The sequence below is a fragment of the Bison bison genome, unplaced genomic scaffold (assembly GCF_000754665.1).
Source record: "Bison bison bison isolate TAMUID 2011002044 unplaced genomic scaffold, Bison_UMD1.0 scf7180017864215, whole genome shotgun sequence".
Lineage (NCBI taxonomy): Eukaryota > Metazoa > Chordata > Mammalia > Artiodactyla > Bovidae > Bison > Bison bison.
The window spans coordinates 5,167,672-5,194,903 of NW_011494787.1; the positions used below are offsets into that span (position 1 = coordinate 5,167,672).

At 39.9% G+C, this 27,232-nt stretch overlaps 1 protein-coding gene across 2 annotated transcripts in view; it reads right to left on the bottom strand.

Annotated features, from left to right (window-relative positions):
• ZBTB20 (zinc finger and BTB domain containing 20) overlaps positions 1-27,232 on the bottom strand; it is an 851,623-nt gene that overhangs the window by 103,898 nt on the left and 720,493 nt on the right. Inside the window, exon 1 of one of the 2 annotated variants that reach the window (XM_010845359.1) lies at positions 9,814-16,617. The exons of the other annotated variant lie outside the window; for it this stretch is intronic. The gene's annotated coding sequence lies outside the window, so the exon portion shown is untranslated. Of the gene's footprint in view, positions 1-9,813; positions 16,618-27,232 lie in introns of those variants that run through there. 2 annotated transcript variants of the gene reach the window in all.

Below are 27,232 nucleotides of genomic sequence, written 5' to 3' on the forward strand. Positions count from 1 at the left end.
GACTGGATGTCATGATCTTCGTTTTCTGAATGTTGAGCTTTAAGCCAACTTTTTCACTCTCCTTTTTCACTTTCATCAAGAGGCTCTTTAGTTCTTCTTCACTTTCTGCCATAAGGGTGGTGTCATCTGCATATCTGAGGTTATTAATATTTCTCCCAGCAATCTTGATTCCAGCTTGTGCTTCATCCCATCCAGCCCAGCATTTCTCATGGAGACACAAAAAACCCTGAATAGCCAAAGCAGTCTTGCAAAAGAAAAATGGAACTGGAGGAATCAGGCTCCCTGATTTCAGACTATACTACAAAGCTACAGCATTTAAAACAGTATGGTGCTATATTTCCAAAAATGGAAATATAGATCAATGGAACAGAATAGAAAATCTAGAAATAAACCCATGCACCCACAGTCACTTAATCTATGACAAAAGAGGTAAGACTACACAGTGTTGGAAAGACAGTCTCTTCAACAAATAGTGCTGGGAAAACTGGACAGCCACATGTAAAAGAATGAAACTAGACCATTCTTTAACCCCATACACAAAGATGAGCTCAAAATGGATTAGAGACCTAAATGTTAGACTGGACACTACAAAACTCTTAGAGGAAAACATAGGCAGAACACTCCCTGACATAAATCACAGCAAAATCTTTTTAAATCCATCTCCCTGAATAATCGAAATAAAAGCAAAAGTAAACAAATGGGACCTACGTAAACTCAAAAACTTTTGCACAGCAAAGGAAGCAATAAACAGAATAAAAAGACAACCTACAGATTGGGAGAAAATATCGGCAAATGATGTGACTGATAAGAGATTAGTCTCCAAAATTTATAAACAGCTTATGACACTTAATAGCATCAAAACAAACAACCCACTTAAGAACCAGGCAGAATTGCTGAACAGACATTTCTCTAAAGAGGACATAGAGGTGGCCAATAAGCACATGAACAGATGTTCAAAATCGCTAGTTATTAGATAAACGAAAATCAAAACCGCAATGAGATATCACCTCACACTGGTCAGTATGGCTATCATCAAAAAAATCCACAAACAACAAATACTGGAGAGGGTGTGGAGAGAAGGACACCTCCTGCACTGTTGGTCGGAATGTACATTGGTTCATGCACTATGGAGAACAATATGGAGGTTTCTTAAAAAACTAAAAATAGAGCTACCATATGACCCTGCAATCCCACTCCTGGGCATATACCCAGAGAAAAATATGGCCTGAAAAGATACATGCTCCCCAATGTTCATTGAGCACTCTTTATGATGGCCAAGACATGGAAACAGCCTAAATATCCACTGACAGAGGAAAAGATAACAATGTGGTATAAATATATATATAATGGAATATTACTCAGCCATTAAAAAGAATGAAATAAGGCCATTTGCAACAACATGGATGGACCTAGAGAGTGTCTTACTGAGTGAAGTAAGCCAGACAGAGAAGGAGAAATATCATATGACATCCCTTACATGTGGAATCCAAAAAGAAATGATACAAATGAACATACTTACAAAATAGAAAGAGACTCACAGACTTAGAAAATGAACTCATGGTTGCCGGGAGAAGGCATAGCTGAGGTCTTTGGGAAGGTCGTGTACACACTGCTATATTGAAGATGGAAAACCAGCAAAAACCTGTTGTATAGCACCTGGAACTCTGCTCAATGTTATGTGCCAGCCTGGATGGGAAGGGGGTTTGGGGGAGAATGGAAACATGTATATGTATGGCTGAGCCCCTTCTCTGTTCACCTGAAATTATCACAACATTGTTAATTGGCTATACCCCAATACAAAATGCTTCTGGTGTTAAAAAAATTAAATTAAAAAAGTGATTAGATTTTAAAAAGAGGTGATTTGATAATGGTTTTCAGCAAGATGATGTATTAATAGATGTTCTTCACCCATAATTCAGATCAAACATTTAAAAGAGGGGTTTAAGAAACATCAGGGATTTAGTTTAGTTATAATATTCTGCTATATTTCAGGGGATATTAAATCCTCATATGACGTACTGTGATGTCCTATTATAAGTTTTATAATAGGTTTCCTAGCTAGAAGGCAGGGTAGGTAAACCAAATGAGTCTTGGACTTTAGCTTTTTTTTAAAAAGTTAAGAGTGAGTTATAGAGCTTATCTTGAAATACTCTTTCACAAAAAGCATATGTGTGATATGAGGACTGGCACTCCCTCTCCATGCCAAGTTGACTGCTGTCTCAGGGAACCAATCTCATTTGATATGTCTGATCCAAGTATTGATCAAGTCCTTATAAATGCTTGGCAGAGGTCATGGAAGCAGATACAATACCTATAAAGCAAATAAGAAATGTATTTCCTTGTTTGCTTTTAAAAATGACATTTACTGATTTTTTTTCATTATAGTATTCAGCTGTATGCAGTCATATTATAATTGTCATAACCTTACTTCAGGGACACATCTTTTAAAACAATGTATTATTCAGCAACCTTCAGTAAACATGCAATTTAGGAGTGGAAAAGATGCACACAGAGACAAGTAATCATAGATACAAAGCATGGCGAATTTCTGTGCCATGCACTTCACACCCCAACTCATCTCGCAGGGAAACTAGAGAAGGGGCAGAACCATTTCTATTATGATAATTCACAAAGGGAGGCCATATAGATATGCATGCAAGTCTCTCCCCACCTCTCCATTTACATGCCAGGATTTCAACTCTGCGACACTGAGTCCCTTCATTTAGCCAATTAGTCTTTCCAGCTTCATGTAATGCACGCCAAGAAGAAGGAGAAATAGAAGTGCTGACGTTCACTGCTTTGAAAGTTGCTATTCTAATGCCAAAGCTGCCTCTTGAGCAATTTCCAGAATGTATTAACATGGGAGCAAAGCTCTATTCTGAAAGACATGGATCACATTATGCAGGAGAGCCCCCTTCAACGTGTCACAATCACACAGAATCTCGTCCATCTCTCTCAAGATCTTTACAGTTGTAGTTAGCATGGACTCAAGTTTATGGTCCTTACTCAGGCAAAACCTAGGAGGTCTTCCTGAAGAAAAGGGGCCAATTTAAAAATATTTAACAAGCAAAGCACGACATGTTTTCTGGACCATAGCGTTGGCCAAGTCTTTGCATGGCTGTACTGAAGAAAGCCAGTCAAGGTCCAAAGAAAACTAGCTTCTCAGTTTAGGTTAGAGTGTCATATTCTTCAGTTTCGGTCTTTTTTTTTTTTTAAACCAGCTAAGTCTAGGTTCAATTTTAATTATTTTAATTCAGTATGCAGCCCCTAGAATTTCCCCTCAATGTCAAGGATCAAGCCGAAAAGAGTTGATATTTTAAACAAAATATAAATATGCTTCTACACTTGCAAGACTTTTGTGCATCTTGTGCCTGTTTACACATGATCCTGATACTTAGCAGGCAATCAGAAGTTGCTCTGAAATACTAAAAACTATTCATTCCCCTTATTCTGTTGACCATCCTGGCCACAGCTGATAGAGTGATGGAGATTTCAACATCACCCTCTCCTTTTCTCTTATCAATGGATTTACACAAGTCAGTTTGTGCCAGTCTGGTCTCTACAAATTCAGCCTTTCTTTGCTTAATTCATGACATGCACAGAAGTGAGTGGACAGGTCCTTCATGGAGGGAGCACAGCACACGGACGGAGCACGTCACTGGGATCAAACACCTTATGACCTAGTTCTGGTTCGTCTACAAGTTAGCTTTGCTTACATGACCACTTCTCTCTTTGAGGCTTCCTTTTCCCCCACATACAGAGTTTGAGCATTGGCTAAGAGAGCACTGCAACATGCCTTCAATTTCTTGTTTCTCTAAAAAGCTTCTCAAAAATGACTTCTTAGTCCTTTCTTCTGACGTTTAAAATCTTGGCTCAGTTTTATCCCTTCAATTGTTACCTCAACATTCCTTTACTGTCTCCTAACTGGGTTGTCCCTTGAAAGGCATCATCTTAAAGTTCATACTTTTTTTCTTCTTATATTCATGCATTTGAGGGGTTGATGCACACATTCATCTTTTCCTATAATCTGCCTCTTTTAGTTATGGTTAATTAAGTTACTTAGTCAACACTTCAGAATACCTTTGATTAGAAGTTCTGCTAGCACCTCAAATTCCCTACAGAGCATTCTCTCTTTCCTTTTAAATCATTCTGCTATTCAAATGCTACAAAACCACAGTCCATGACACCATCCAAATCCCCAAACTTCTGCTAAACTTTCTGTAATAAAATAGTTTGCTTCCACGTCCATCAACAAAAGATAAAGAAGATATGATACATATATCCAATGGAATATTACTCAGCCATAAAAAGAGCAAAATAATGCCATTTGCAGCAACATGGATGAACCTAGAAATTGTCATATTGAGTGAAGTAAGTCAGATAAAGAAAGACAAATATCGTATGATATCACTTATATATAGAATCTTAAAGAAATGGTACAAATGAACCTATTTACAAAAGAGAAGTTGAGTCACAGACATAGAAACAAACTTGTGGTTACCGAAGGCGGAAGGGGAGGAAGGATGAATTGGGAGATGGGGTTGACTTACACACTATATAACTAATAAGAACCTACTGAATAGCACAGGGAACTCTATTCAATACTCTGTAAATATCTATGTGGGAATAGAATCTGAAAAAGAGTGGAAATATGTGTATATATAGCTGACTCACTTTGCTGTACAGCAGGAACTAACACAGCATTGTAAAGCAACTATACGTCAATGAAAAACTAATTAAAAAACCAACCAAATAAATCTGAAAAACAAAAATCAACTAATCTGCTGGAATTTTTTTTTTTTTTTTTGCTTCTTATATGTATGTAAGTATATAAAAAATTTCTTAAAATGATCTTAACTCAAACACACATTTTTTATTATTATCATTGGCTATCTCTTGATCAGGCTTCCCTGGTAGCTCAGCTGGTAAAGAATTCACTTGCAATGCAGGAGACCCCAGTTCAATTTCTGGGTCGGGAAGATCCCCTGGAGAAGGGATAGGATACCGACTCCAGTATTCTTGCCTGGAGAATCCCCAGGGACAGAGGAGCCTGGCAGGCTATGGTCCATGAGGTTAACAAAGAGTTGGACACAACTGAGCAACTAAGCAGAGCACAGCACAACTCTTGATCACACTATACGTAGGATATGAAAATTGCCTCCTCACTCTAAACATCTTCTCAATGGTTTGATTGTCATAGTTCCCTTTTTAGTCCTCCAGAGGATTTCTATCCTACTTAAGATCAGTTATGAATTCCAGACTATCAGCACTGAAAGCCTTTTATAGGTTTTATATTTATATTTTATTTATATTTATATTGCTCATTTAATCTCTCAGAAAATGGTGCCATGAAGGTCCCCCTATATCCACTAAGGACATCTCCTTTGCCTTTTGGCTTCTTCCCATTGACAGTCGTTCCTTTACGTGGAAAAGTACATCTCTGAATCTTTCCCACACAAGCCTGTGTCTGTGGAATAATTCCTCAGCACTGAAGAACATCTCTCCTTCCTTCAAATGATTACTTAAAGGCTGCTTCTGCTAGAGAGACTTTCAAGATTGCTGTCAACCAGTGGCCAATCCTCTTAAACAAGGTAAAAACCACTGCATCCGCTTTACCACACTTTAAAAGATTTATTGTACTTTAAAAGTATTTTATGGGACTTCCCTGGTGGTTCAGCGGCTAATACTCCATGCTCTCAATGCAGGGGGTCCAGGTTCGATCCCTGCTTAGGGAAATAAATCCCACATGCCAAAACTAAGAGTTCACATGCCAGCGCTAAAGATCTTGCATGACGTAATTAAGACCTGCTCCAGCCAAATAAATTAATAAATATAAAAAAATAAATGTACGTTATAATTGCTTATAAATTCCACTGATGGCAGGAAAAAATATAGTGGGTACTCACCCAATACAGTTTGATTAATTTGTTGCATTGCAAATACAGGTCTTAATTTTAAATAGTATATATGTGTGTATACACACACACACACACACACACACACACGGTCTTGTTTTGTTACTTTAAGACATATAAAGCTACTTAAGTCTCCTGATTTTGGGGAACTGTCAACTGTTATGCATGTGGTAGGCATCAATAAACACTTGTTGAATTGGACTGAAGAGGAATCATCTTAAACAGTTTACTCTTGGAGGAGGGAGCAATCAGAAGAAGACTATTAACATAAATATTCTATAACAGAGTCTAAGTGTAATAAAAATAATACTCAAATGAGAGTTACTCAAATTTCTCTCATCCTCTTGATTATTTAATATTATATTGATAAAAATATATTTTTAAAAATAGCTTTGACTTTAAAACACTAAATTTACACACCAAGAATTAGACACTAGAAAAATCTCATAGTCTGATTTATTTCTCTGTAATATATCTGTCTTGAGAACATCAGCAGGAATACACCAAAGAAATATGTCCCTCACGGGATCAACTATATAAAAAGACAGAACACATCATCAGCACAAAAATCATTATCCATCTAATTTCTCCCATTCTGGATGGCTCCGGTGAGCCCCTCCATCATTACTGACTAGGGTTAAGATAGACCTTAATGGATTAATTAAACCAAAGTGGGACTGCACTGCAGACCAAAGAGGAGGAGATCCTGATACAGGGCAGGCAACAACCCCTGTTCTTTTACTCAGATGAGTGAGACTTGGCTCTTCCCAAGTGCTGTTTATTTGTACTGCAAAGGAGTTGTCTAAAAATAAGACTTGGTGCCTATTGTCTGGCTCTTCCCCTTAGCATTCATAAAAATTGAATACTTGGGTGCTAATCAAAAATTATCAGGTAAGAAATTAAATGTGAAGACTCTTCTTTTGCTTCAGGAAGGTGGGAGCATCTGAAAGAGAGGTCAAATGACAGAGACAGTGTGCTCACCTTGGTCAGGAAGGCCAGGTGTGGGGGAGGCTATTGTTGGAGCACGAGTGAGATTCTGAGTGCTGGCAGGACACAGAGAACTCTCAAAGAGCTGAAAGGAAGAGATGCCCACCACAAAGTCACCGTGTGTGTGTTAGTCACTCAGTCATGCCCGACTCTCTGTGACCCCATGGGCTGTGTAGCCCACCAGGCTCCTCTGTCCGTCGGATTCTCCAAGTAAGAATACTGGAGCGGGCTGCTGTGCCCTCCTCCAGGGGATTTTCCTGACCCAGGGATTGAACCCAGGTCTCCTGCATTGCAGGCCGACTCTTTACCGTCTGGGCCACCAGGGAAGTCACAAAGTCACAGGGACACACCTAAAGGCAGCTGTCAGTAATGGAAACCCTGAGAATCGCTCATATAAAGAGGGCTTTGAAATTCAAATGTGAAAGGAGAAGATGTTAATCCAAAGGCACAATTTAGGGTCTTTTTCTGCTGGTAAAAGGAAGAGGAAAAAAACAAAAACCAAAAAACCACCCAGTTAGTACTGTACCATACTGGCAGTTTACTCTTTCATGAACAAAATCAGCACGTTAATGACATGAACACCTACTTTCCTGATGGGGACAATCACACAACATTTAATACCCCAGTATTAAAAGAGAAAAAAAAGAAAAACAAAAACACCAGGAACACGTCACTCTGGAAATGGTGAGGCTGACTAGGGCAGACTGTCACTACTATCAAGCATATCCTGAGAGTCTATAAAAGCATCTATGAAGCCATAATGAGCTGGCAGGCCTCTTTTCCACCAAAGAGGAAGTGTCCTTAAGGATTCCAGAAGTGGCGATCTGGGCAGCTTTCAGTTTCTTTTTTGAAATAACAGGAGCAGGGCAGGCTCCTCTGGGGGTCAGGCTGGCCCCACCATGTTGAATGTCTGTGTCTAAATGATAAGTAATTGAAGTGAAACGACACCAGTTTCAATAGCTGCTCTGAATTTTAAAAGCAAGTACAAATTCCCAGCCCCTTAGTAGATTTCATTTGTGATTCCTGCATTAGGGGAAAAACTGGCACAAAGTTCAAACAATAATAGTATAGCTCTCAAAAACACACGTCATTTCTTACTAAAGAGAAAAAAAATACAATTATGGAGTTGAAAAGTTTTCCTACCTTAGTGATTATTTAATCTAGTCATTTTGTAAATGAGGAAACTGAGGACTGGCCAGTGATCATAGAGTTAATTGTACAGCTGGCAACTTTATCAGTAATGAATCTATAAATAGATTCAGGGCTATCAGTGACCCAGTGGAACTGGGTCCCTCAAGGTCTTTCATTCAAACATTTATATATATAAATCAATATATATACATACACATATATAAGTATACACACAGAGGGAGAGGTCTATTGATACAGGTATTTATACATAAAATATATTGCTGGACAGTAAAAACAGGATCCTGTGTCACTATCATGGTCCAGAGGTCACTGGATAAATTTGTTTACTCAACATTTACTGAGCTCCAACCTATGTGTATTAGGAAAGTAAAAGGGTATGATTAGACATAGTTTGTGTTGTTGCAAAGAATCTTACATCTGCAGCACAATCAGATAGAATAATGGAGCAGTCATACGTGTTCCCATTGGATAAATATAAAACCTAATCATTAGGTTTGAATCAAGAGAGGAAGGACCCTGTATTAGAGACTGGAAAGAATTAGGAATTTTTCTAGTACCCCAAATCTAAAGGTCGAGCCATTGATTTCAGCTGTTCTATGCATTTGGACATGCTTTCCCTTCAGAATCTACTCCAAATTCACTGCCCTAAGTAGCTCAAAAACAGGGCTCTTGAGGCCTGGCTGCTCCGCTCCTGCCTGTCTCTGAGAGGGTATTTAGGTCAAGGATGAGGGTGGAGCTGGGGATGAAGCAGCAAAGAACCTGGCTGAGTCCTGAGTCTGTTAGCTCCAACACACTACCTAATCTCCCAGTCATTTTGCTTACAGCTATATCTCAGTATACAACACAGCAGAATGATTTCCTACGTGGTGAACAAAAATCGAGAGGCTAAAACCTAGGTAATATGATTGGTTCAAGTAATCTGGATATGGAGAAAAATCACTAATAGCAAGCTTAAGACCAAAGAAGTGATCAGATCACCCAGGCATTTCTCTTAAAAAGAAGGGAGGAGAGAAATAATACATGTAAGTGTCTACCATGTTTCAGACACTATGTTAGGGGGTTTACATATATTATCTCACTTAATTCTGACAGAAACCTCCCAGAATAGAAGTAACCATCCATTGTTCTTCAGGTGAAGAAACTGAGGCACAGCAAGACAGTGGTTTAACCAGCCTCACAAAGTAGAAAGTGCTTTATGACACTCTTATATGGATCTAAGTTTGTCCAGCTACAAAACTTGTATTCTTTGCCAAAGTTTGCCAAGCAGGAAACCCAGAGGTGAAACAACTATGAATGCCATCAGAAAATATACTTAGTGACTGCTATACACTGCTAAAATTGGGTGCAGACAGTTATACAAATACAAACACACAGTTACTACCACCTTGACATTTAAATATGCTAGCATGAACAAACTGACATTGGACCCACCAGAAAAGAATATTACATGTAGACAATTCAAATGACTCATGTCCAGAAGGGTATTCTTTTCCAGCCATAGAAGACAGTCTACCTGGCACTGCAAAGCTTTTGTAAAAATAGTGCTTAAAAACAAATGAACAAAAAAAATCCCCAAACTCTTTCAGTATCAGAAAAACATGCACAATTCCCACAAAAATCTAGCACAATCAATTCTCCAATAATTGCCAATCATAGGGATTTTTTTTTTCCTCGAAAAAAATTTAAAGGTGAGCACAGAGTTTGTGCATAAAGGCTTCCTTTTCAATCCAGGGTTGACATTATCACTGCCTCTGCTTACCTTGTCTTCGTAAAGTGTGGGAAGGGAAAAAGGTTTGAGTTTTTCTTCCACATATGAAGGCTTAGCTGTGGGGAGAGGTTGTTTAAATAAAAACACCGAGTTTCTTTCCTCGTGGTAGGCTGGGGCATTAGGAGATTCTCCTCCCCATTGCAAGCCACCATTCACACACACACACACACACACACACACACACACTCCAGTTCAAGCTTGAGGGGTAGAAAAAGAAAGAGGGGGGCAAGAAAAGTGGGGAAGGAAGAGAGGGAGGGATAGGAAGAGTTGCTAAGGAAGTAGTGCCGAGCTCCAGAGTGCTCCAGAAAGTGAAAGTATGCGAAGAGCCCGCTTAGAAGCTCTCAGCTCCTAGCTCTCCAGGGATGGCTCTTGCAGAGCATCAGCTGCAGAACTCAAGCTTTCTGTGGCCAGGATGGCGCTGAAAGAAGGAAGACGCTGGGCAGGGGCTGGAGAGTAATACTGTAGAGCTTTCCAGCCCTCCCACCCCACACTGTAAACAAATCTATTCTCGAAATACTGTAACTTCCCAGGGTATATTCGAATGCAAGGAAGAGGTGCAACTAAGATGAAATGTGATGTGAGAATCTTTTTATCATTTACTATGGCATGATTTAAATTTAAATTATTATTTATCGACCGCAACCTCTCACTGCCACTTGATAATCATGATTGACAGCATGTCGTTTTAATTACTTTGTGAAAGAAATAACAAAGGAGGCACTGAGGTAGACTGGGATTGTATTGCCGTAATAAGGACACATGACCAGTATCCCCAAATCAACAGCAAAAATGTTGATGGCATGGTCCTGAAGTTATAGGGGTTTGTCTGCTTCTTCCACGGTCAGAACCAAAGGTGAAATTTAAGGTGTGATAGGCCCTCAATAGGTGGTAACGATGGCTACTGCTGTTAGTCTTTTTTGAGTAAAATTCACAGCTGGGATTCCAAAGATTCTCCCATGCTGGAACCTGCATTCACATTAGCTTTTCTGGGGTGTCGTTACACACAGGGGAGGGGAAGGGTGGAAAAGAAAGCATCCTCGTCTACCACCTTGATGGGGGTGAGGTGAAGGCCACTGAGAGTAATGGAGGTGCAGTCGGCTCTCTCTTGACAGACAGCAGTGTGGGACGGGCTGTTGGGGGGGGAAATCCACACACTTGTATTTTGCTAATGTAAAAGTCCCAGTGGAAACATTAGCACTCAAAGACATTAATGTGGATTTGGGACACTCCCTGAAGGATTTTGATTCCATTAGAAAAAAAAAAAAAAGACAGTGACAGATATAATCCTGCTTTGATATGTTTAATGCCATTTAAAGAGAAACTGCACCTATTTACCTCAGGCCGGGACACTGTGAGTTCAAAAAGTGAAATAGCAGTTCTCAGTGCAAAGAAAAAGCTTGGAAAATATTATGTGAAAATTAATTTGGCACGCTTCTTTGAAATTTTAGATTTCTGGGATGAGCAAATGGGTACAGTTTTCTTTTAACTGTTTTTGAACACCATGTGTTGAGAAGAAAACAACAGAATGGCAATTGCTCATCCAAAATGCTAACTTGTGGCATGGCACAGTCAAGATGGCCTGCCACAGCCAAAAAGCAGGTGTGTGCTATGCCTCTCACTTCAGTAGCATGCCCGCCACATGTCCCTGCATTCGGCAACCTCTTGCATTTGCTTTTGGAACCTTTCTGAGGGGGGACAGTAAACATGACTCAACAGAACGTCTAGCCTGGGACGGCTCCCCGGCTTTCTGCGAGACAGACTCTCTGAGAAAGAACGAAGGCAAAACTGGAATAATGTATCTAATTTGGAAATCTGTGACCTAGCATGGAAGTGACTGGTTTCAGATCATTTTGTGTGGCTGAGGTGGAGGATCAAATCAGGTTGGAGAGTGATGGTGACGCTTTTGTGTGGCCGGACAGGCTCTAAGCAATCGGCTGTCTCATTTGGGCAGAGGACACAGTGAATGCGCCTAATAGGTCATATGCATCTAATGTAAAAGCTTGGCGTAATAAACCTTCACCCCTCAGGTCCACGCAGAAGCTCAACACACGTGATGTTCACAATCATTTGGTGTGCCAGGGTGCCAAAGCTTCCTCAATCTGACGTTACGAATCTGATATTACATTTGTTCCAGAAATTAAAATGCTTTTATAGAGACTAGGTCTCATTCAACTATTTAACATTCCTATGAGGAACAGGAGACAGAAAAAAAAAAGATTTTTCTTCTGCCCTGTAAGAGGCCTGATAAAGAAACCAAATTAAAACTCATGACCATTTTTTAAGCCTTAGCCAGGTACTATGTGGAACGAAATCTGAAGATACCTGTGTTGCAAGTGTTGACAAGGTCTGAAATAAAGGTGTAGATGGGGATCAAAATAAGTATTTCAACATAAAGAAATGGGAAATTATTGCTTTATTCTATGATTTTAATTGATAAATCAGTAATCATTTATTAAAAACCTACTATGTGAAAATGCTGTTAGTGAAGAGGAGGGAAGAATGAAACCTATAAATACTAAGTTGGGGAAAAATCCTAGAGCTTTACAGATATAACTGAATGATAAACTCTGTAAGCTGCCTTCTGGGTTGGCATTTATGGAGTTTAGAAATGCTAGTTTGTTGCCAAATACTTATATGCTACTGTTAATTTCATTCATTAAAATTATATTATTCACTATGTACCTTTTATTTCTGATGGTACATTCTAGGTGTTGAAGGAGACACAAACTGTATATAAATACAATCTCTGTATTTATGAGTTTACTGTGCAGTGATAGGAGTGCACAGGAGTGATATCCTGGTGTAGGACAGTATGTAATCAGTGCCAAGTAAGACATTAAATAAGTGCTTTAACAGTTCAGAAGAAGCAAGACCTCTTGGCTATGAAACAGTCCTTCCATAGATTGACTAAAGTTTCTCAAAGCAGGAAAGGAAGGGATTGGAACCAAACTTTAAGGCACCAGCCATCAGTACACAGAGGGGCTAGCTATCTATGAAGGCAGGGATATGTACCCTCTATCAAAGCACCTCTCACACTGAGTTGTCCTGTAATCAATGTTGACCAAGAACTTGCATGGCTGAAAGAGGAATCAATACAGATGTTAGGCCAGGTCAGTGGTTCTGCATTAGCCCTAGATATTCAGGTGATTATTAATTCACTGTTCTAAGTTGGCATTACAAAGACATCATATTTTTTCCCATAGAATTATGAGAAATTCTGTCTTTTATCCACATCAGAGTAAGGGGAAGTACAATTCAGGGCTCTTCCTTGCAAGTGAGGAGAACACTTTGCCCATGCAGAATGCCATTGGTACAGAAATCACAATGTTTTTCAGAACAGCAGCAAATGAAATTCTTCACCTCACCTTAGGTGGGTGAGTCAGAATCCATGCTCCCTAGAAACAATGACAATGGAGTTGGGGTGTGGCAGCTAGGTTGGGATTACATAAGAAGGCAGGTTACCATTCAGCAGGAAACAGAATTTGAGTACCCTGACTTCTAGGTCTGGGTTCTATCTATAGAATCGCTTTCTTTTTCCATTTTTTTTCCCTCTTGGACACTCTAGCCCTTTACATCACGAATAGTGGCTTTCTGTAGTTGGTCTCTCTCTCTCTCTCTGTGTCTTTTTAAGAGGAAGGATGGCTTTACTGATGTGCCTTTTGTAAAGAATTCAAGGTTGTCTGGATCTTCAAAGAATGCAATTGAAAAAAAAATACTGTTTCTTTGATTCAATGGTGCTTACATTTGGGCAGAGTTTTCTTTTTCCATCCTCAAATACAGTATTTGAGACAATCTGCCCACAATGGAAAGCTTTTAGAGCTTCAAAAGTGTAGGCGAACCAAATCAGAATTAATCTCTGTGAAAACGGAGACTCGGGCACATGGAGAAAGTTTAGAAAAAAAAAGAAATCTGGGCAGGAGGCAGTCCCACAGAAAGATGCCTGATATCTCTACTAATTTAAGATGAGCTGGAGTAGAACAGGTGAAGAAGGACCATGGAAAGTTCTAGCTGCCATGTGATCTGCCGTCTTGATTCTATTCATTTACCTTGAGTCTGTGTTATCAAGGGGTTTAGTTGATTTGCTTAAGATGTGTCTTGTGGTCTGACTGTAGGAACCCAGTGAAGGCTGATAAAGCGGAGTCTAGGTTAACTGGGCCTAAGGTGAAGTGGCCAATAGCTATTCACTCAGAAAGGACTGACCAGACCAGTCTGCAGGGCATCTATAGCAGTGCTGCATTTTATTATCATATTAAAATCCATGCATTTTATAGGGGGAAAAAAAACTGCAAACCACAGAGGCAAAAAGGGTAGATGATTATAATGATCATCTTTGAATACTTGGTGTATGCTCATCGGTTTTTCTTCATATACGGATTTCTCTACATATGTCATCTCATTTGATCCTCATGCTAACTATGAGAGGTTGATATTTTGCCCGTTTTCTTAGTGAGGAGCCTAAGGTTCAGAGAAGTTAGGTGAGCATCCTCTGGTCACACAGCTAGCAGAGGCTAAGCTGGGATTCAAATCTGAGCGGTAGGACACAAAGCCTGAACTCTTTTCTGTGCCTTGTGCTTTTCATGGCATGAAATCAGTGTTGGGGGAACTCTGCCCAGCATCTCTGGTTAGCAGAGTGAATTGCTTTTATCATTTGCCAACATGTCATAGAAAAAAACCAAAACAACAAAAAAAAAATTAAAACTCCTGGCTCTAGGAGATTTCCTATCAACCACCTTAAGTTTGGCTTGGTTACATATTATTTGAATATTTGACAATCTTATAAAAAGTCTAACAACAATAAAGAATTTTTCATTTAGGCTAGCTTCTATGTTAGTTAAAAATCTCCTATTCCTACATAACAATGTGCCTGGGGGACTCTCTCACTGCCAAAAACATATCTGAAAACGCTGAAAAGTCAGAATTTGGGGCCTATATACTGACTAATATTACCAGCTGTGAGTCGGCTTGAACATCAGTAATATGATATTTCCCGCTACAATTTGATTTGGTTAAAATGTGTTTGAAGTTCACCCTTCTATTAACTAGAATTACCACCTCCTGAAACTGGAGGGCCCCTGAGAGCAGGCTGCTAGTGCAATCCAACCTCCCACCTGCCATCAGTGCATTTCCTGGCAACAAATACTATTAAATTGATAACTACAGAAATAGGTCAAAATGTCTTTTCAATAGTTGCTAATGTTCCCCTAATGTTCCATCTCCTCCCTTTGATTCTCCTGCTAACATTTTCTCTAACATCACAGGAACAACAACTAGTCAAGAGAAATGCTAGAAGATGGAGAAGCTGGCAGCCGTGGATAGAGGAGGTCTTAGGAGTTCCCCCAGTTCTCAGATAGAAAAGCTAAACTTCCCTAGGGGCCAGGGGCCCCAAACTCAGCTCTGCTGCTCAGTTGACCCGGAAAAAAAAAAAAGCCATGTCCCATATGAGCCTTCATACCCTCCTATGCAAAAGAGGAAAACTCAAGATGACTGATTATTCAAATTTGCAAAATGCTCAGAGTTCACAGGAGATAAGAGTCTTGACCAATCTCAAAGCAGTGGGGTTTTAAACTTATGCACACTATGTTCATAACTATACCTGTTAGAGCCTTGGCTCTCCAAGGTAGAAACCTACTTTTATATAAAGAAATGACATCACAGCATGTTTTTGTGACAGAGACCCTCTGCGGTCATCCCAGGTTTGATTATTCACCATGTAAACCTGCATTTTTTCACCCCCTTTTCTCTCCCAGGAAGAAAATTGGCTTCTCTGAGTTCGTATCACATATGTGACCGAAGATAAAGAGGCAGAGGGGTGGGCACAGCTGTATCAGGGCACAACTGATTCTAGGCAGATAGTCTGGCTCCAAAGAGAGGCCACCTCCCTGGGGCCAGGAGTACAAGCCCCCTTGTTAATGAGGTACAGTTCAATTTCCAGCACTTCGGTGAGGCTAACGTATCTTAGGGTGGCTGAACCCCTCATACCTGGGTGCTCTGATGGTTTCAATCCCCAGAGAGTTACCTCAGTGTAAAGTAGTTTTGAATTGGAGCTGGAGAGAGGGGGTGGCGGGGAGAGGGATAATTCTGGAACAGGGAGGTTGAAGGAAAAAAATCAGATAAACGCAAGGACCCTGGGTCCCCGAGGCAGAGGAGAGGAAAAAGGGGGTGGCCATGAGCCAAAAGTACTCAATCTGTTTAGCATTTTCTGCTCAGGGCCCTGTCCAGAGCTGGTGAACCACTGAAAAATCTCTTGAGAGACCCTATGGTCTCTGAGTCGTGTTTTCAGCTCTCCTCTGTGCCACAGGTGTGTTGTCACTAGACAGGAGATCAGCTGATTTGAAACTTGCAAACTTCAGCCTACCTGGTTCAGGCAAATCAAGGTTATTCTAATCACTTGTAATTTAAACTTATAGAGACCACACAGTCTGCCACTTCTCCATCAGATTCTTTCTGCCCGCCTTCCTTTCATGAGGGAGGGAGAGCAGAGGTGTGGAAGAGAGCACACCAGGAGAGGAGGCAGGAAGGGTAGAGAGGGCTCGCTTTCCTAGGTTTCTGCTGTGAGTGGGGCTTTGTGTCAGGTAAGCCTCTCTCTGGGTTGGCTCCAGCAACCCAGGAGACACTGTTAGTGTTAGGAAGTGTTTTACAGGTTCAGGGAGGCTAAGTAGCCTCATGGAGGCTACTTAAGGTGGCCAGTCAGGTTCCTTCTCCCAGCTCCTAGCTCCTCTGGCATATTTCCTCCTCCTCCTGGTAATGGGTCTTCCCAGGTGGCACTAGTTGTAAGGAATCTGCCTGCCAATGCAGGAGACAGAAGAGACACGTGTTGGATTCTGGGGTCGGCAAGATCCCCTGGAGGAAAGCATGGCAACCCACTCCAGTATTCTTGCCTGGAGAATCCCATGGACAGAGGAACCTGGTGGGCTCAGTCCATGGCTCACAAAGAGTCGGACCCGACTGAAGGGACTTAGCATGCCCATGCACCTGATGATGGGAGCTTAGAAACCGGTTTACAAACCAGTCATCTAGAATATATCTTTTGGGAATATTGAGGATGCCCTGAACCATCAAGGGTATATCTGGCTGGGAGTCAGGAGCTTTGAATTCTTCTGGTTAAGACCTAGTCCTACCAACCTTCACTAAAGACACATGCAGACACTTGTATGGGATCTGGTCATGACCTCACATCCCTGCCATTCACACTCATCAAGGGGGTGGCAGGGGTGTGAAAGCACCAAATTCAACAGAATCATTCTCATTAGATGTTGTATGTAGATTAAAGAGAGGAATTCCCTCCTCCTAATGCCTGTTTGGGTAAGAAGGAAGGAAAGATTGATAGGAGCTGAAAGCAGACGGGGTCATGAGAAAGATGTGGAATACACAGCAGCAGCCACGGTAGGAACTTGAGAGAGCCTGAAGGCAAGGCTAGAGCTGGGACATAAAATTGTTTTAGCTTACATGGATGTGTTTGATCACACAATGGATGGAAACTCCTAGTCTGTGCTAGATGTCCTGTTTAAAATCTCCATTGAATCGTTGAAGTCTATTTTAACTATTCAATAACAGGCAAATACTTCATTACCACAACTATTTCTCCCAAGTATCAATCTCTAGCAAAAATAATATTTGGCTGAGACCACTACAACATTTCTGATGACAACAAAAGACCATCTGGATGATAACCAGCTTGAGGTGTTTGCAGGAAAGAAGGAGAGATGCGTTCTTCTGAAACATAATGTACAGATAGAAATCTTCAGAGTTGAATGCAAGAATTAGCTTCTGAGAAATTGAGAAAGAGGTTCATTTTCAGTAGAAGAGGATATGTGACTGATATCTTCACTTGGCATGCTAGGAAAAGATAAGTTCCAGGCAGGATTGGCTATGTAATCTGTGGGGCACAAGGTAACATGAAAATGCAGGATCCCTTATTAAAAATCATTAAGAATTTCAAGACAACAACAGCAGCGCATTAAACCACACTGAGGGCCCTTCTGAGTGCAGGGCTCAGTGTGACAGCGCAGGTTGTACAGACAGGAAGGTGGTCTTAATTCTAGCTGTATTGTTTTCACCAAGGCATTCTAGCCCCGTTGTCACCAAGGCCTAAATTAAGAAAGATGCACCGCCACTCTCAAAACTCTCAATTCACCCTGTCTTCTTAGGGTACGGATGCAACTGAATTCTGCAGGGAGGATCAGAATGGTCTGCCAACATGTTTGATAGATTGCAGTTGTGCTGGCTTCTGCTCCATTTGTTACAGCCTCTAATCCCCACTTCTGTTACAATCTAAAGATGCCCAGGATATCAATGACTGGGGAATTGAAACATAAAAACACAAATTTCCCTGGAAAAATGAAAAACAAGCAAAAATAATGAAAAAGAAGTTGAGTTTCCTGGATATAAGTCCTACCCCTGATTTCTTTCTGGCCTTACCTTGAGCAGGTCTTGGGCATGTTCATACGGGCTCAGAAAACAGGTGAATTACCACAATAAGTCTTTTCAGTTTGGAAAAAACAGAGGAAACAGGAGAACTTGGTCTTAGCCCAGTAGAAACTTGCTGGGTTCACTAACTGTGTACTTGCTCTCTCTTTCTGTCTGTCTGTCTCATTATGCTAAGTTGGAGCTATGACTTCACTCTCCGTGGAAGCTAAGTTTCTCTTTCCTGGATGCTTGGAATGGGCCAGAGAAAAGCTATTAGAGGGTAATGGTCATGTCTAAAAAATCACATTTATTTATCTTCACCTGCCCTCCTCACGTCATTATCATTCCACTGAGGTCTGTATATAGAAAGCAGAGATTAAATAGCCAAGATGAACATCAAAAGAATAACAGCAGTACCGAATAGATGAATGTGGCCTCTTTCCCAATGGTCTTAGGGGCTTTATATATACTGAGCCTGATTCTTGCAGGGGCAGACCAAGAGCCTGGGCAGATGCCTGGGATGTTTGTGTGGGCTGACGCTGACCCTCTCCTAACTATGTATCCCTGTTCCATTTTCTAAAAAACGTGTCTAATATAGAGAACTAGTTCATGTCTACAGCCAGAATTATACTTTGATACTAGACCTTGATTTAGGACTTTTCTTAAAAAAGGTATCTTTTGTTTTGCTTAACAGGTTTGTACTGCCTTGAGTAAGGCCACTAGGGTCCATAAGTAGATGGAAATGCATTTGACTCTGTCTAGTTACACTTAGTTTTCAAAATGTCTTCCATTCCACGGAGATGATATAGGTTTGGTCATCATTTTCAAGTGTTTTAACAATTGGTAGGGCTTCCCTCGTGACTCAGTCGGTAAAGAATCTGCCTGGAATGCAGGAGACCTGGGTTTGACCTCTGATTCGGGAAGATCCCCTGGAGAAGGGAATGGCGATCTGCTCCTGTATTCTTGCCTGAAGAATTCCATGGACAGAAGAGCGTGGAGGGCTATAGTCCATGGGGTCGTAAGGAATCGGACAAAACGGAGCCACTAACACTTTTAACAATTGGTAATTAGCAGAAGAGATCTTAAAAAATATAGTGATTGACCTTCACCACAGATGCATATATAAACTCCTGATTCATTTACTCTGAAATCATTCTCCCCTGCTGGAAATAGATAGCTATAATATATACATTTATATATGTGTGCACAATCAGCCTTAGCAATACCGCTGTGAAGGAGATGAGGATAGATGGTTTTCTATTTATTTGACAAATACACTATTACATAGACAGGTTAAGTGATTTGTCCTATAAGGAAAGGTGGAGATGAAAAAAAAAAAAAAACCAACAAAGCCTGTCACATCTGTCCTCAGGTTATACCACTCTAGAATTGTGTAGCCATTATTGCTTTTGAGCAACTTGATCTAAATGTTTGGCAAGGCAACTTTCCTGAAAAAAGATCTTACACTTCTTTCTTTTCCATTGGTACTTTCTTTCTCCCTCTTTCTTCCTCCCTCTGAGATCATTATAAACTATTGGTAAATGTGGCTGCTCTAAGTTTATGCTTGCTCTTCCTGAGTTCAGATGTATTTTAGCTCTTCAGACAGCGTAAGAAAAAAAATCATCTCTGAAAGGTAATAATGATAAATAATGCTGAAACAATGGGTTTGAGTTAATGTCATGGCAACAGTTGATATGGGTACAAGTGAGGTCTTGGACTCACCATTCACAAGAGCTAGTCTACTGGTTCTGAGTTGACTTAAGAAGAAGCACAGGCTTCTCTGAGGCAGAACACACTTGTCAATTCTCTGCTGTCCTCCTGGGACTTCAGACATGGGCCAAACCTTTCTGCTGCACCTTTCTCTGAAGTGCTGCAACTTGGAGCTGTCTCTGTTCTACACTAGGGCTACATCCTCTAAGTTCTTGACCTCAGATAGCCCTTCTCTATTTTGGTACATATTTGCATGATGCTCACGGTGCTATATTTGATTTAAAATATTGGCATGACTGTTATTTGGCCAAGGAAAGACTGTTTTGCTATCACTTTAAATCTTTAGTATCTATTTTGCTAATTATTTATGTGAATAAAAAATATCCTCAACTTCTTGCCTCTTTTCATGGTTCTGGTTAATGTTTCACAATGTTATCTCACAAAATACTTGGGAAATACAATTTGGTTTTAATAAGTCCTAAACAAAACACAGTTGTGAAAGAAAACTGATAGAGAACGATATAAAATAAAATTTGAAGGTAAGTGGGATGTTACTTAGTTCTGAAATATCCATCACTCTTAGTCCTTTATAATAGAATGCAATATTGCCAAGAAACTTGTTACCCATACTAATTGTTTTTTTAATGAAGGGACAAAGTGATGTTTCTTTTCTGATGATAAGAACTGCAAGCCCAGCAGTATAACGGCACCCGAGTGGCGTCTGAGATGTGAAACTGGCTTCAGTGATTTCTCTTAATGGAGACTGCTCAGTCAAGACCTTCAAGCAAGCTGCTGCTGTTTAGGACCCAGACTCCACAAGGAACGTCCCGGTTCCCTACAGAACCTGGGCTGGCTGTCATCCCATCCTGTATCCAGTCTGCAGTCGCTACTCAGTCATGTAGAGCGTGCGTCTGGGGACGATACACAGTGGAATAGGAAAGGCTACAGAGCTCTGTCGTACCAGCACGTTTATTGTAAGGAACTAGTTATGCTGCAACTGCTTTGCTCTTTTATATTCTAGGCAACACACTGGTGAATATAAGTCATAATGAACATATTCAACATTTTTTTCCATCAGTTCAATACATTATTCATAAATATTAGAGATGGAAAAGACCTTGTTGATTATCAAGTCCAAACTTTCTTTCTGCACTGCCCTTTCCCCTCAACTGTTGTTGTTAGCTCAACAAAACAAGACAACGACAAATCACATGAAGAGAGGAACAAATTCACAAGTTTAACAAGTAAAAAGGAAAGCTCCACTGAAGTCCGTATTGAGGGTGGGGAAGTCCAAGACCTTCCCTTCCTGCTGGTGGAGCTCTGAAGACTAAGAGTATGGTAGCCCTTTGCTGTGAAGATGAGTCAAGGGAGAAAAATGCTAATTTCTTCTCTTGAGAATCACAATTCAAGGTAAAGCCCAAGAGGCAATCCCACGTCCTTGGCCAAGTGCTTTCTATCTGTCTCTACGACCTGGTGTGGATTCAGGCATTCTTCTCTCCTGTTGGAATTTGAGATACTGACAATAATGATAAAATGAAAATGTATAAATGAATAGAGAGTTAAAACTACTAGAGAATGCTCCCTGGGATTATCTGTACTATCAAGATAGGAAAACTTTGCAGATGCTACTGTCTCTCTAGAGGAATAAATGCTTGCATTTTAATATTCTCAGCAGCTGGTTCCTGTTGAATGCCATCAGGATGATTCAGCCACCCACCAGGAACACCAGTAACAGCAAGTGCACACAGAGAAATCTGCAAAACTTTTCTTCTCTTGATGCCAACACTATTACTCTGGGAAAGTCAGAACCCTTTATTGAATTACCAGTTCTACTAAATGTGACCTTGTTCCCCTCACAAATACCAACTTGCTCTCAAATAAATGGAACTTCTGGCTGATAAAGATGCAGCATTCTTCCTGATTTGAATACACCCCGCCGTCAGGAGCTCCTTGACTATGGTCATGTGACCTGCCCCTTTAAATTTTCTCACTATTCACTGTAACCCCGAAGAACCAGTCAGGTCCGCACACATTCCAAGTCCACCTTGTAGGCCATCCTGCCTACAGCTGACCCTACACATGTAATGCTATATCCCTAGCCCCACATGCCCCAAGTTATTTTTCATTTCCCCGTTTTTAGAAGTCTCTCATTTCCACAGAATGGAGTTGTACGCCCAGAAAACAGAAATGTGAAGATGAACTGCATTGACCCTAGATTTCACTGATACAGAATTATCAGACCATATTCAACTTAAGACAAAAAATTCTATACTTGCCCCCTTCTTCAAACATACCAAATTAGACACTAAAAGAGAAAAATGCCAAAGATGACAGCTAGCTATCAAAAATGTCTCACTGTATCATTTTCTGGTCCCCAAAGTAAAATCTAAAGACATTCACCACAGATTCAGGTGCTCTCAACAGCCATGAAAATATATGGCTGGAGAGGGAATCTATAAATGTAATGAATACACAATTGGCTTATAACAGATGCAACTAAAATTAAATTCGATATCTTGACCCGCTCTCCAAAGTGAAAGTTTCTAGTTCAGGTTGCAGACAGAGGTATAACCAGCTCATTAATCACATGAACCAGAACTATAAGCTGACACTTCTGGAGATGCTTCAAAGAGCAGTCCTGCACGGCTGGGGGGTCTGTGGGGAACCTGAAAGGGAAGGCAGAGCTGACAGTTTAGAGTGAGCAATACTGCTGTCTTTTATGGTATCCACAGGTCAGCCAGGGTGACTATTCTAGACTTCCAGGGAAAAAACGGAAAGGTTTTGTAAGGAAGTAATGGGACCTATGGACTTGTATAAAAAGATTTGATACATTTTTATTCAGTTCCTATTATGTAAAAGTAATTGTGATTGTTGCTTGAAGGGAAAGGGAATCTTAACAATAGTAGTAGTAACAACGACAATGATATTGAGTGATGACTACTCTCTAGTCATGGTGCTGAGCCTTCTATATACTTCATTTCAGGAATTCTTACAATTTCCCAACAAGGTAGTCAGTAGTGTTCATTTTCCTCCTTTACAGATGTGGAAACTGAGGCCCAGTGAAATTAAGGGCATTACCCCAAATTACATAGACCTGTTCCTTACATCATAAATAAACACACAAATGGCTAATCTATAAGACAAGACAAAAGCCATTAAAGGACAGAGTATTGTAGAAATAAAGAAGGCAGAATTGCTTCTGCTTGGGACCACTGGGGGAAAAGGAACAGGGGTGTGGAAATGTAGTGTGTGCTTAGGAGACAAGGAGTAGCCTAGTTAACACAGCACTTTCTGATTAGAAGTCATATTTTGATAAGATGGTAAGATACATTGATCTGTACAGGAAGATTTCTAAAAAGAAGGACTTCTTTCTAAAATATTTTCTGACTACAATTTCTCAAAATTTTTTTTCTTTCTTTCTTTTTCTCTTTTTTTCCATTGGTGGGAATAGGTGGAAGAAGAGAAATGAGATACAAGCTTACCTTGGAGGGGATAGGAGGATCATGTAGGGGGAGCAATGTCAGGAGCAGAGGGTATCCAGGGAGTCCCAGGGTGGGTGCAATTTCTTTCATTTCCCAGAATGCTGTATCCTTATCACACATATTTGACCCTCGCCCAATATATAGTAGGGTTATTGGTATCAAAATAGGAACCCTAAAGTCTTGGTTACTCTGCTTTCTTCTTCAATTACTTCTGGAATTTTTTTTTTTTAGAAATTTGTTTTAGGGGGTCAGGCTTATGATATAGAGTAGTAGCTAGAAAACTTGAATTGTAGTACAATTTGCCTTCCTCATCTTGAGAAAGTTTGATCGTTTCTCTGTTTACATTTTCTTATTAGCATGGTATAAGCTCAAAGAGCATTTCTTCTTCTGTTGAGCAGCCTGCCCCTCTGGTGAAAATAAAATCTTGTGCTTTTCCAAAAATTTGCCATTCTTCTCTGTAGAACCACTGGTTTACAGAACCCAATGTATAGCACCACTAGTCAAGATGAATTCGTGGAGATTCAGTTTCTCTGCTTTTCAAGCTTTTATTTTAAACAGTGTTTTCCAAATGTAAGTTGTAATATATGAAATACATATTTTAAAAAATTCTGCATGGTCTTGCACCAGATATTCAGTATTCTTTTCTGGAGAGTTTGATAATCCACTCATCCTTATTGAGATACCTAAGGCTCCTTCAAGCTCTAAGATGCCATGATTATGATTCTATGATGCTGACACTTGCTTTGTCGACACTTAAAGCGGAGCTTTTCAACTTCAAACAATAGCATAAGTTGCTATAACAATTACACTTACATGAATCTTTAAGCAAATGTACATAACAGCTCTTTACAACTATTATCACACTGGACAGCCACAGCCAAAGCTTAGGAGGTTGTTAAAATTCTCTGCAAAAGCAAATTCTGATTCTAGAAGGAAAAAGTACTGTTTTTCTATCTACTTTTAAAATTAACTCTTTTTTTTTTTTTTGGTATCTGTTAATTCCACAGCCAGCTATAAGCTTTAAGCATCTCCAATAACTTTCATCATTAGCTTCCACTCTGTCATGACTTCTGTATCTCACCCTCCTGACCCTGGCCACTGAGGTCACTCTTCCTGATGTAATCAAGCATGCTTCTTTGTCGTTACATTCGTCACAGTGCTCATTAGAATTATCATCATTCCTACTGCACCTTAGGTCGACGGAATTAAATGTGCTTATGTGATTTGTTGTCATTTTAATTTTTCAGCCAGGATTTCTTCATCCAGAAGGACAATTTCATTTTATCTGATCAATAAATAACTAGCCAGTCAAATGACTCTGGAAAGACTGGTAGAAAATCATTCTTTGGGGCAAAACCTTAAGTCTAGAGAGGTTTTTAGAAACCTGGAAAGTGGCATTTCACTGACCTGGAATCCATAGGTTCGAAATATACTGATGTCAAATTAGTCTTCCAATATAGTAAAGCAGTAAGGATAAAATATACATGATTCATATTTAGGTGTGTGTTGAATTTAATAAATTAGTTGGGAGTCAAGGTATTTTTGAAGAGAATTCAGTCTGTCCACAGTGACTAATTCACTGACTCTCAATAGCCTAAAATATTTTTTGCTGTAGCTTTAACCTCATTTTTTTCAAGATAAAGAATATACATAGACTGTGAAGTGGCAATGCAGACCACTGTGACCTTCTATATATTCCTCAACTTTTGCTCTTTCTATGGTCAGGGTATGTACAAATAAATAAATCTACAATAGTTTAAATCTAGAAAATTTTTTTTGGCTAAACTCTGAAAACATAGCTTAAGTAGAGTTGAAGTGTGGCATCTCATCATTTCTCTATATTATAAGGCTTACAAATGCCACCTTATAAAAGATATATTTGTTTATTTTCATGTTCAATCAAAAGTGTAGAGTTTCAGGTCTAGGAATGGATTACAGATCGTTTTCTCCTGGTTATTTTTGGCTTTAAGTATATTGATCATTTTATCATTTTCTTGTTTTAAACTGCTTTAAACACAGCACAAATGTTATTCTCATCATGCCAGAAATGGGTTTGGAATTGATTTTGAGTTTCCATCAATTTTACTCTTTGCTCTCTGTGAGAAGTTTTTCACTTGGTTAAATTCAAAAGGATAGTTTTGTTCAAAAGATGTCAGAATACAGCATTTGGAGATCCTTAGCTGGACAAGAAAACTGACATTTTCTACTTTTCAAGAAAAAAAAAAAAGTAATAAAATTTTGCATCTATTGCTATGGACTTTATTGAAATTAGGGAAGAATCATTCATATGAATGCAATTTCAAGGGCTTCCCCCCTCTTTCTCTTCATGTAAGTGTTTGACAAAAGCATGTATCTTCTGAGAAGCTGGCCTGATTGGTCCAGGTTGGCACTGTTTCAGTGTTTGGCCTACGGCGGCTGCTTAGGAATAATTTCGTCTCATCCTCTCTATTTTCCTGGACTGTATCGGACTCAGACACGTGGTATGCAAAGGAAATCCAAGTCCCTTAAAAATGCTATTTCTTTTGGTACTAAAGCCAAGCCCAGTTCTACTTTGGCCAAATGATCTTATCAAGATTTACAAGAGATATTCAGTAATATCTCCAATCTGGGAGAAGACATCCCACTAAGAAAGATCATTTACTACATACAGAATACATATATCTTCTCATCCGCTACCAGGGAAGGGCATGATCAAACTTATCCTATTGTTACCGAGAATAATATAACACCGATGCAAATTTTATGCCATTATTCATTTCAATTGATTTAAAAAGAAATAAACAAGTAGTTCTTTCCATATTAAAGCAGATATACTGAAGATCTATTTTCAGTTATTGCTGAAAATATTTTGGCTTCCATAAAGGAACCGTCCTAACACTGCTGCTTTGCCCTCCTCTGTGCTGTCACAATTCAGAATTTGTCACATTTCAGCCAGGTTCCCTAGACTAATTGGATGAAACAACTGCATTACAGTATCAAGATTCCTTTGCAGAATCAAATGAGAGGAGATCTGCACAGTTTATATAGCCTGGAAGATTTGTAACCAACACAGTCCAAATCCTATATGTTACAATACATCTTTCTACGTTTACAGTAATAATCACTTTTATAAAAACTGTTATGATTTAACTTCACACTTAAGAACATCAACAAACATAGGGAGAAATTTAGATATATAACCTTCATGTCCCACCCCATCCTTACTTCTCCCCTGTGCTGTTTCGTGTTTCGGAGCAAAATGCTTACTCTTTTTTGAAGAGTCACGAAATCTCTTCTCTAGCAATCTAAGCCCTTGATTTTCCGTGTGTAGCATGACACACCTTGAAACAGAAAGCCCCACACACCAGAGTGGGACGTTAATTTAAATACAGACTTAGGGGGAAGAGCTCCATCTACTGAATCAGTTAGATCACAGTTTGTACCCTATAGTTATCCCATTCACTCCTTTCAACCTCTTAAAGACTCTGAGGAGAACTGAAAAGTTACAGACCCCCCAAACAGCTTTGAGTCTGATGCCATTTTGAATACTTTCCAGTTTCCCCGAGCCTCTTTCCTTCGCCCTTCCCAATCTCCAAAGCTTTCCATGTTTCAACATAAAAGAAAAATGGGATGCTCTGCTGTATAAATCATACCTGGGAAAAGGTAGAAAACCATTGGTAATAGAAAGAAAAGCCCCAGATAGCTGACGGGAAAGCAACAGAAAAAATTCACTCTACCTGACCCATTGGCAGCCCAGGTAAGAAGCAAAGAGAAGAGTAGCCTACTTATTCCTCTTGCCTTGCATCATCGCTGGGGAAGTCTGCAGCCACCCA